We start from the raw sequence: 12,515 nt of genomic DNA on the forward strand, positions 1-12,515 counted from the left end.
TATTTCCTTCACATTCGAGGTCATTTTTCTCCCACTTGCCTTTTTGGAAATATGATGGTTTCCTAAAAGACATTATCTTAAGAAACAACCATATGTTCTTAGATTTGTGGTAGAACCAATACCTTTTATTTCTATGAGTCGCTCTTATAGAAACATATATCTACACTTGAGTTTGTTTGATGTAAACACTAACTCCCACTTGGTTTGACAACCCTAGATATATATGTACTGAAAAGATGTACTGAACCGAAGTTCAATCCTTATGACATCTTATCCTTAGATTTGACAACCTTGTTTAGTGTGATAGTCACTTGAGATTATCATTTAGAAACTATATAGGAAAATAGTCGTGATTATCGTTAATCAAATACATTCTGATTTCTCCATTTGGACATACCATATTCTTATGGAGCTTCGATTGTTATAATGCCATATAAACAATCTAGATAATCTTTCTTGGCTCATGCAAACATCACCTTGACCCAGCCTAGATGTTCCAAAATTCTTGCCAAGTTGATTTTATACCCTTTTGTGAATCGCATTGAAGCATTTCACATATTTCACGTTGAGTAAATATAGCCATATTTTCTCAAATTCGTGTGAAATACGTAATTCATAAAATCCATCTTTGGCCCGTGAAATTTATTGTCTAGAAACTTCTAACAATAGTCCATTTCTATGTCATGTTCAACAAGCAAGACCCACGCGTCTTAAATTAACCAACTTTCAGAAATCCATGCCATGGAATCTTAGAATGTTGTCTTGTTGATATGGTCGTATGACATTGCCAAAGATATGTGGAACACAAATCAAAATGTTTGATTTGTACCTTCTGAAGTTTGAGTGTGAAGAGATTCGTTTATTTATTAATCAATCGTATGACTCAACCCTTAAACGACCATTTCATTCAAATACACACTTAACGAATGTTTTTGTTTACTTTGAATGTGAGTCCTTCCGTTGTCCAAACAGAAGTTCAGTATGATGATTAATGGAACATAATACCATTAAGTTCCAACCTTTAGAAGGACTTTTAAAACAAACATGATGACCCTACAATTAATGTAGCACAACTTTGCTTCATTTCCCACTTGTAGGTCAATAACCAGACTTAGCTCCCGGAATTTGTGTTCTTAACAAGAGTTAGAACCTCAAGCGTTAATATAATACCATAGGAGTTTATTTGCTAAGTCATTTCTCTTTAACGCAAACTTCAAGGTAGAAATTGAATCTTGAATTCATTTCTTTTGTTCCCCTTTCCTATCCTTTCTAGCACGTTTTCTTATAGTCCTAAAGATTTTACTCTTTGCTCAATCTTCTTACTTTGTTATGCTTACAAAGTCCCTTTCTTTCACTTTGAATGACCACATCCAATGACTCTAGTTCATTATCGAATCAAAAGAAAATTGGTTGTTAACCATTGGTTATACATGAGTCTTTAACTCAATACTTCATTATTCCAAAACTACCCAGTATTCTGAATATATGAGGACCAATTGGTCTACCATTCAAATTTTAGTTTGAAAACAACCATGAAGATCACTATAAGAAAATAGCATTCAAGATACGCTCTCACTCTCCTTTTCTTTGAGAATCGCTCTCAAAAATAGTTACCAATCGATCGAGGAAATATCGCAGTTCTATTGTCCAAACGCAATAAGGTTGAAGATTTACTATTCTACAAAATGAACTAGCAAAGAAAACATTTATCATACTTTAATAACTTGAAATAAAAGCATTCACGCAACCATCAAAGCTATTAAACATTTCATTCATGCAAAAATAAAACATGGTCCAAAATGAATGAAACGATTCCAAGACCCTAAAAGTCCTAAATCCTTAAGCAGCTTTGGAATGTCTTAAGTAGTTTAAGATTCTAGGTAAGCAAAACCTATTGCTAGTAATCTCCAAATTACTCTTGGTTAATAAATTAATACCATAATTTATCCCATTGCCACAACATAATGCCATTGTTGTTTGAGTTGAAACCACAATCAACGTGCTCCTTTAGGACGCCTTACCATCTAAGTCTACTGAAATAGCACCTCGCTTTGGCGTAAACCTACTATCTTAGATCCCTAGATTTTTGTAAGTGCTTGATTTGGAAGGCAACTTTTGAACTCAATATTACTTTGGACCTAGTTGTTTCTATGTTGGTTCGATTATTTAGTGAACTTAATCTAATCGAGTCATATGAAACAACCTATTAATGCAAAGCATACATACATACATTCAAGCATAATATATATATATCAAAATGCATAAATAATTGGTGAACTAGTATGGCCCAAAACATCTTGTCTTGAAGCATCCAATCTTCATCACCTCCTTGTTAGCTTGGCATCGTCTTGAATCTTCGTTCAAATGCTAACTTAAAGTTCTAAACTTATAAATACTTGAAATTAATTAAAATTACATCAAAATTTCCATGGTACGCAGACCATATTTAAAACTTTACATTCAAAGATAGAACGGTTCGCACACCGTATTTAACTATCCTAAATGGCCATACTAGTCACTTGGAGTACCTGCATTACATAAAAAATGTATTCTATGCATTCACCCATTCGTATGCTAAAACGAATGGCCCATATAAATATGCAAGTATTTAGGTGAATTAATTAAAATTCACGTTCACATAAACGCGTCCTAAAAGATTAATCAATTTCAAATTATTAATCCTTAGACTTTATTCTAATTAAAATCGAATTTAATTAAAATAATGCGACCTACGAAAATATTTAAAATTAATTATTTCATTTTAATTTCATTTAGCGGCTCCCACTCAAACCAATCATTATTCTGGATAATTAATTATGAAATATTAAATTAAAACTCGCGGCCCGGCTCAAGCAAATAAAATATTAAATTAAATATCCCGTTAGCCTAAATTAATGCAAATAAGTCAAGCCCAACAAATTTTTTTTTAAAAAAATGGCATGTGCTTACTTGGGCTAGGCTTGCGCCCAGCCCATCGTAGCATTGTGTGGCCTACGAGGCACACGAGCATAGCCCGCGCACCCGCATCCACCGCACACGTACCCGCAGCATCGTTGCTGCCCCTGCGTTCCTTGCTCGACGTTGTCGCAGCGCATCGCTGCACATTGCAAGGCCTTGTGCCCTGCTTTGCGCGCAGCACACACCCCTCATCCTCGCCCAGCGCGCGCGGCACGCAGCATGCATGCTGCTGCCCGCGTCGCTGCGACTCGGTCGCGCATGGTAGCTCGCATGGCTTGTCGAGCCACACGCCCACCACACACACGTGTTCGTGCCTTTGGTTCGTACCTACGGACCAACTCAATTGAAAAATAAATTTTAATTTCACGAACTTTGCATTAATGTTATTTTCAAAAAAAAAAGTTACGATTTTTATTTTCGAAAAACAACGATTTTTTAAGATTTAATAAACTTTAACGACAATCCAATTTCGTATAATTATTAAATCAAGGCTAACATTATTCAAATTTTTAAGAACGAATGAATCAACTTGATAAATTTGAACTTTTAAATAATAAAATCCAAAACTTTAAATCGTTCTTTAACATTTATATTTCAGATTTTAATAATTAGGTTTAACTGCGATTAAAATTAACGAAATCATGCAAAATTTTAATCCAATAATTTTTAAAATTATCCACTGACGCATGAAATTATATTCCCTTTCCCAATTAACCGAATTATTAAACCAAAATTTTTTAAAAATCAATTAGGGTTCCAAATTTTACGAATTGGGAAAAGGCAAAATTAGGGTTTATACTTATCGGAAATCTGAAAATTTTACCATAGGTCAAGAATATACCCAGCAACATTGTGTCAAAATTTCAAGCAATTCCGAGTAGTTTAGGTCGACCTTTTAATTGAATTACTGTCCGACACTTTTAATTTTTATTAAAAAAATTAACAAAAACGCCCAAAAAACGATACTTCGAGGCCTGTTTTTGCATTTCCGTTCTCATTAGGTTGATCTTAGAAAATCGTTTTCAATCAGATTAGGGTTTTAAAATTCGAAAAAGCGAATCTTTTTGAATTCAGACCTTATTACGCAATTCATCCAAAAATTCATAATAATTCCTAAAATTCAACAAAAAATCCCAAATTTTCGACAGATGCAAAAACAAAGAAATCATGCTAAAATATGCTTTGAAAACATAAGTCTCTGATACCACTATAAGGGAATACAGTTAAACATAAAAACATGTGCGGAAACAATCCCCAAAGCCAGGAAGCATGTATAAAGCACATATTAAGCACACTTACGTTTGAAGCGTGTTTTCCACAAATTGTCAACGAACACGAACTTAGAACTCCACTTGTCGTTCCTCTACTTGGTTCACCGACACGATCAGATCCGTCTTGATTATCGTAGCTTAGACAATCGATCAAGATACTTTGCTTTTGGAAAAAACTCACTTTGGAGGCACAGAGAGAATTAGGGTTCTCTGTGTCTCTAGGGTATTGAGTATGACTGAATTGTTATGTTGGAAAACTAGGGTTAGAAGGTTAGTAACATAACCTTACTAACCGACCAAGCCAAAAGGGGCAAGGCCGGCCATTAAGCCCGCGCACACGAGCACAGCGCGCTGGGCCGTGGGCCGCGCTACTGTTGCTGTGTCGCTGCTTCGGCCCGCGCGCACACACGCGCAGCTCGCTCGGCCATGGACCAGCGCTGCCCTGTTGTTGCGACCTTGCTTGCGTGCCCAGCGTCCATGGGCCTTGAGTGCTTCGCGCACTCGGCTCGTGGGCTGCTCCTCGTAGTCGCGACTTAATATCGTTACGGATATTATTTATCGTTTCGTATACGACGAATCACCGTCGTACGATACAATTTATTCGTGGCGCCCAGCTTACGAATATTCGCGATACGATATACGATTCCAGTGCAAGGTCGTATCGTATAATACGTTTTCCAACTAATTCCCGAAAAGCTATTAAATGAATTTCCGATACATTTAATCCGGTGATCTGTTACATGTCATTGGTGTGACCTTGTAGGTTCAGTCAAGAGTAAGATGTGAGCTTAATATTCATTAGAACTCACTGATCGGAAGCATTGCTCCAGCTAGCTGTTCCGATCACTTGATCTCACTGAATTAATTGTTCGCAATTAATCTGAACCTTGGTATTAGACTTAATGCACCTTGGGTGAAGGACATATTTCCTTCAGCGCACCACTCAGCCCATGCTCTGTTTGTGTAAGGACATCCCCTGTTTTCTGGATTGGATCTACACCTTGATTCTCCTTCAAGGCACCCCTATTTTGCATCTCCTTGAGATCAGGATTGACACTTCTCACCAGCAAGTCCACCCTATCCTTTCCCACCACCATTCGATGACTATCTTCATAGAAATCTTCCAAAGCTTCAACCAACGATGGCGGTCGATTTACGCCAGTGCGAACTGACTGCGACCCGATAATCGAATCCTGATATGCTTGGATGGTGTCCATAAGTTCCTTCGACGGTGGTCCAGAGCTAGGATGCGGCGGCGGCGCCGGCGTCACCAGGCCATCACTACCACACGGTTCATCAGCAATGGGTATTTGTTTTCTGAGTTGGTTCTGGTTCTTAGGCCTCGAAACTTCTTGGTGAAGTAAAGAAGTAGCTTCTTCATTAACCTGAGCAATCTCAAGCTTTTGCGATTTCTTCTTCCTCGCCATTTACAAGGGTGGCGTACGTTAGTAATGAAACCTTAACGTGCACCACACCATGAAAGAGAGAGGAGTAATTCTTCTTAATTAATTCTTGATACACGGATTGTTAAGCCCCTTTAATCAATCTATATCAGCGTTTTGACATCTGTTTTGTAATATTTGTGCATTAAAATCAATCAAGAGTAGTAATGTAGCATAACGCATGTCCCATCGTCGTCACAATAGAACTAATAAGGACCGCGCCGCGTGGGCTAATGTTGGGCACTCCCCATATTAGTAAATGTCCCCCGACTTCTCAATCTCTACTCCGCTGGATGTACGTTGAGGGATCTCTGCACCAGGGATCACAAGGGAACCTATGGCCGTTGTGAGTCAAATATGTTTGCACTCCAGGCATATCACGATAACCGGGTTTTGTCAGTTTTCTTAAACTGAATGGAGACTCCTATAAGACTAGTAAAAAGAGGCTAACGGCCACAGTTAGTTCCTATTTACTTAATATGCTTGCCACATCCAGAGGGGAAAAGTCGTGCTGGTCGTATACTCTTTCTAAAGGTGCGTCGTCGTGTTTTTCGACCCCCTCACACCCCCCAACAGGCATCGACATTCCGGGAAATCACAGTAACCCATTTAGGTAACGGTTCTTTAAAAACTCATTTTCAAAAACTTAAAAATTTCGTATTCTGTATTCCAAAAATTCTGTATTCTGAAAATTCCGTATTCTGTATTTCGTATTCCGAAAATTTGAAAATTCTGTATTTTGTATTCCAAAAATTCTGTATTTTGAAAATTCTGTATTCTATATTCTGGAAATTATGTATTCCGTATTCCGAAAATTCTATATTCTGTATTCCGAAAATATTGTATTCTGAAAATTTTGTATTATGTATTCTGTATTCCGAAAATTCTGTATTCTGAAATTTTTTTATTTTGTATTTTGAAAATTTTGTATTCTGAAAATTCTGTGATCGGTAATCTGTATTCCAAAAATTCTGTATTCTAAAAATTTTGTATTCAGTATTCCGAAAATTCTGCAATCTGAAAATTCTGTAATCTGAAATTCTGTATTATGTATTCCGAAAATTATGTATTCTGAAAATTTTGTATTCTGTATTCTGAAAATTTCGTATTCTCTATTCTGAAAACTTCATATTCTGTATTCTGAAAATTATGTATTCTGAAAACTATGTATTCTGAAAATTCTGTATTCCGTATTATGTATTTTGTATTCCGTGTTCCGTATTCCGTATTCCGTAAACCCATATTCTATATTCTTTATTCTGCATTCCGTATCCTTGTAGACACCTACTTTTGTCCCCATTCCCGCAAGGGAAAGGTTCGATGATGAAAGCGTAAATCTCCACTTGACAACGCATCTCCTATAAAATAAACGAATCTCGATTCCCCATTTCATTTCACCCGAAACCTGCTATTTATGGAAACCTGCTAAAAATAGTAATTGCCGTAAAATGTAGCTTCTAAAAGTGGCAAATCATAAAAGATAGAAACCTGTCAGAATTAGGTGTTGCATTCCAACATAAATCCTAAATGAGATAGAAAACTGCGAGAATCCTATTCCTAATATGATTCGGAAATAAGAGTTACGTATTAATTAAAATCCTAACGAGCCTAGAGTTCGTAACGGGCCCAGACGCATTCCGTCATAAAATTGATACGCGCTAAAAGACTCGATTAAGTCTCAAACTCTACGGATTTCAGGAATCCGAATCTGACCAAAGAATTCTGCCAAACCCTATTTTCAACGCCCAGCCCTGGGCGCCGAAAATTCCAGCGCCCAGAGCTGGGCGCCGAAAGTACCTGGGACGGATTCTTTTCCTAATCCGTTTCGTATTCAAATTCCTGAAAAACTATCTTTCTACGCCACTTTTTCCTATAAATAGACCCCTAAGTTCGACGTGAAAAGAACACACAACAACACACAATTATATTCAGAGTATTGACTCCAACCCTTAGCCTAAGCCTCTCGCTGCGAAACTGTTCACGCGTTCTGTCGCAATCGATCCATAAATCGAACAGAACGTATCCTGTCCCATAATTGAGATTCGTTAAATAAAAAGGAGAACCGTGACGCACCTCTCAAGGGTGCGTCGTAATGTGTCCCTTTTCGATGATTTAACTGCTTTCCTCGCCCTTTTTATGAACTGTTAAACTAACCTAATCTGATTGTTCTATCACGCCTAACAAATATAATATTTTTGGGAAATCGGATTATCATGCTAGGACCCTTAATGCTATTTAAATCAGATAATCACGATTGAATTAGTATTATATGTTGCATATTGCTAAAATCAACTCAGATTAGTTTAATAGTTAATGCATGTCCCTTCAATTATTTATGCAGAGCTAGTAAGGTTATCCTGCCTCTGGAGTTATCGACGAGCGAAGTACTCCTCTCGGTAGTTACAGTTCCCCGAACCCTCAATCTCTACCTTGCGGGTGTATATTGAGAAGATCCCCACACCAGGGATCACAAGGGAACCTACGGCCGTCGTGGTCAAACATAATTGCACTCCCTTTATGTCACGATAACCGGGTTTTGTCAGTTTTTCTCATTGTCGTTAAAAACTGAATGGCGACTCCTATATTACTAGTCAATTGGGTGTATACTCACAGGAAATCCAATTACACTTGATTGAATAAAAAGAATCGTCACACCCACGAGGGACAAGGTCACGCATTAGCCTCGCGCTTTTTCGACCCCCTCACAGTGGCGACTCCACTGGGGATAGTGAAGGAAATACTCGTGCTTGTAGGTAATCAAAATAGCCGAAGGGTGAAACGATCCTACCCCGCGTTTATTTCCCCATCAAGTTGGGACGACCTGAAAATCAGCATATTAATGTGAACGGGCAGAACAGCATAACGAATCTCGGCTCCCTCGGGAGTTGGGATTAAGGATACCTTTTTTCGCCAATAGGGGGGTGCATACGCCGCGCATGTTTCCCACTCAGTACTTGTGCAGGTAGTACACCTATCCCGAACCCAATCGCTCGCTCATTAGGTCCCTCTCGCCTGCATGCCCCCTTGGCTTGCACTTGCGGGTTGGCCTCTTGGGCGAAATTCGTCTGTTGAAGACACTACCTCGACCGGGGCATGTGTTGGATCTACGATAGAAGCGGTACCAAGCCAGGCGCAAATACTACCCATAGAAGCCTATCATAAACTACGTGACATATTTAATTTTGAAATCCATGTTTGTAATGTAGTTATGTGTAGCGAACTATGTGACTATGTTATGATTGTGCGTACGAATAATGCTAGACAAATAATGCTAGAAAACCAACGACCTTAAAAGTTGCCCAAACATTCATGAACCAATTGGCCAAAGAGTTATACCAACATACGTGTTCCGCAAGCCCGAACGATCGCCACAAAAATAAGCGACGCTCGGGATGGCCTGTAACGAATCCCACAAACGCTGCACGACGCGTAAAGGACGTTATAAGGCAAGCACGCAAAACTAAAGTCGCAAAAACAAAAGTATACGCAAAAAGAAAACGAGAACCAGCCAGCGACGCATTTTCAACGCCCCTGGCTGGGCGCCAAAGTTTCTCACGCCCACTGCTGGGCGCTGAAGTTGCTGCCTGGCCTTTTGGTCAGGCACAGCAGCCTCGGTGCCCGCGCATAAAAAAATATACGTAGCAAAAAAAAAACTTTTCGTAAAAATTGCTGCAGGGGCGTATGAAAAGGCACTCGACTCTAAAGGCGACTAAAAAATAAAAAATAAATAACTCTTTGTGTCGTTGTTAGGCCTCCTACGACGACAATGCTCGGCACCAAAACCGAGCATGCTAATTAAACGACCTTGAATGTCACATGGGCAAAATATTCAAAAAATAATGTTCGAATAAAGTTTTCAAGAAAAAATAAATGTTCAAATAAATCCGAGTCTAGACTAGGCTATGCCAAAATACAATCCAAATCCTAAGTCTTAGTTGTCTTATCCATAGAATCGGTCCTAATGCTTGGTGTCGTTCTGCAAGTTAAAAAGTTAAACCATATTGAGTCTCCCTTCCTAACATTTAAATCAATGAGCACCCATATGTAATTGTCATCCCTTGCTAAGAATCCACGGCCTCAATACTCTCTCTCGCCAATAAAAAGAACATATTATTTAATTCAAGTATTTGCAAAAATGGAAACAGTCATATTCTGAAAATCATTCCCCCATAGTCGCACAACCCCCAAAGTGAACCTAAGGTGTTAATACCATTGGCAAAGAAAAAATTAATGGCCTCAAGGCTTATAATCACATTGGGTCACGACTATCATAGTCCTCTCGAGTCACTCACTCCTTGAAATACTACTAAGTACGGACTAAAAGATTTTCCATGAATGCAACATGACCAACCATGAAAATACCCAAATCGGCATACCATAAGGCTACCATTGGGGTAAAGCAATACACACTAAGAGAGAAGCCGCACTAATGATTCTAGTCTCGCAAAAATAAAAATTCGATCTCCCCAACTAACTACCTTGCCAACATTAAGCAAAATGGCGCGTGACAAATGAACACCCAAGGTTAAAATCTAAAGTGTCAACCAACGAAAGTTATGGTCCAATTAGCCTAAGTCTGAGAGTCGCTTGGTCAAGTATTATAGGCTTACGCCGTGTCATTATTTTGAGTCTAGGCCACCTCCTTGTATTCATACACGGGTTATAATCAGAAAGATTAATGAAAGCTTGAGTCTAAATCACAACTTCCAATTAAATCCCAGAAACTGGAATCTGAAAAGAAGCAAAATTATCTTCGATGCAATTCTTTCGTTAAATTTCAATTAGGTAAAAATTACATTTTCAATCTACGCTATTTGCACATTTTAAGAAACGACTAAATACGCTTGCAAAGTAAGACGAAATTAAAGGTCCACTATAGACCTACCAAACGAGGCTCATTCAGTCTCGCCTCGTGACTCAAAGACCACAATCATCTACCTTTTAGCCCAAATAAAAAAATTGAAGGATTTATGTTGGGGAGAAATCCCAAGCAAAAGAGTAAATAGAAAGAGAAAAGGGAGAGCAAAAAGAGCCATGAAATACTTAGCCCGTACCTCCCAAAGTGCGAAATCTACCCAAGTAAACGAATGAAAAGAATTAAGTCAACCAATCCAAATCATAAAATCCTACGATGTCCACCCTTTCCAATCCTTATGCTTTTAGACGCCTTCGCTCTAGGGTCCCTTTTCAGCTCATTTAACCCATCCATGTTCTCATTGCCATAACCCAAGAAACCATTACCTCAACTCTTGTTTTTGAACTTGTTATCAACCGCAAACCACGCACGGCCATTGACACGTGCGTCATACCCATTATTTCCAAAACAAAAACCTGCTCTTACACCACCATTAGCATAATGGCCATATAACTTATTTGGATACATCCTTGAGCCGTCACTATGCTACTCATTGGCCTTGGTTGATGTAAACTCGTGACACTAGCACGAAGCTGCAAATTGTGAGCCCTAGCAGATATAATCCTCATGCTTGACCAACACCTATACAAATTCTCCTATCCCATTCAACCCATCTTTCAAGCCGTCTTGAGTCACAAACAAAAAAAAAGGAAACAAATGAAAAGTGCAAAAAAAATAATAAAATGTGAATAATAAAAAAGAAACTTTGCAAAAGCGCTTCTAAAGTTAGTCTAAAAAGAAAAATAAAGAAGCATTTAGCGCACCAAAAAATATCCGCCCAGAAACCATTTTCAGCGCCCAGAGCTGGGCGCCGAAATTTTTAGTGCCCAAGCCTGGGCGCCGAATCTCTCTGCTTGCTGAAAAATTTGTCCATAAGTGCTCGTCATTTTATCCGTACATGCACGGAAAAATAACGAACACTTGGAGGGGTACAACACGTATTCAGGTATACGTACCAAAAAAAAACACATGAAAAGAAAATACATGTACTCAAAAATATAAAACAAATTTTTTGGCTTACGGCAAGGCAGCAGATTTAAATAATAATAAACTTCACTTATTCTACCGTTTCAAATAATATGTTTCCACCTCAGAACATACTTGTTTAAAATCGGCATTCTATGAAACCATTTTCTAGGCTAAGAACTACGCAAGACCTGATTCCAAATTAAATCTATTTAAGGCGGATACGTAGGCAATCCATGATTCGGTCCAACCAATATTAAAGCCTATAGAAAAAACAAGAATAAAAATAGAAGTCCTTTATTGAAATTTAATTACTTGCAATCCAAATCGAAAGAAAAATTTAAGTCAAAGAAAGAATCCAAGTCATCAAGATGCCAAAATTAATGAGCACACATCGGAAAATAATAAGGGCACATACCCTCGCCGTAAGGAGCACTTACACTCCTAGACACTTAGCCAAGACTCAAAAGACCGCTTTTCCTCGATTGAATGGGGGCTAGCGCAAGCGTCCATGACCTCTAAAGTACTCGACTTGACCCTCCCTAAAGCGAACTAACTCACCTAAAGACATTCTTTCACCACTAGACATAGTCGTTCGCTTAAAGACCTTCTTTCACCACTAGACACAGTCATAATCGCCAACAAGTAATAAAGGCAGTAAGCTTGCAATAAAGAGGATTGTTCTACGGAGTCGCCCCATCGTTCCTTCGAACTCAGGGCACCCGTCCATGGTAATTCAAATGCTTGCGAATCCCCTTTGAAAAAAAACAGACATTGTCAATAGGACTTGGCACTTAACCAAGGCTCACCCTACTCAGACATATGACACGGGCATCTAAAATCGAAATCTGAAAGCATTATCAATGGGAAGACATAACGGCAACTAGGGGCTAAAAAATTGAAATGAAAGAGCTAGGGAAAGAACTAAATATACCTTGACCTTTTGTACGGACATACACCAAG

The sequence above is a fragment of the Spinacia oleracea genome, chromosome 1 (assembly GCF_020520425.1).
Source record: "Spinacia oleracea cultivar Varoflay chromosome 1, BTI_SOV_V1, whole genome shotgun sequence".
Lineage (NCBI taxonomy): Eukaryota > Viridiplantae > Streptophyta > Magnoliopsida > Caryophyllales > Amaranthaceae > Spinacia > Spinacia oleracea.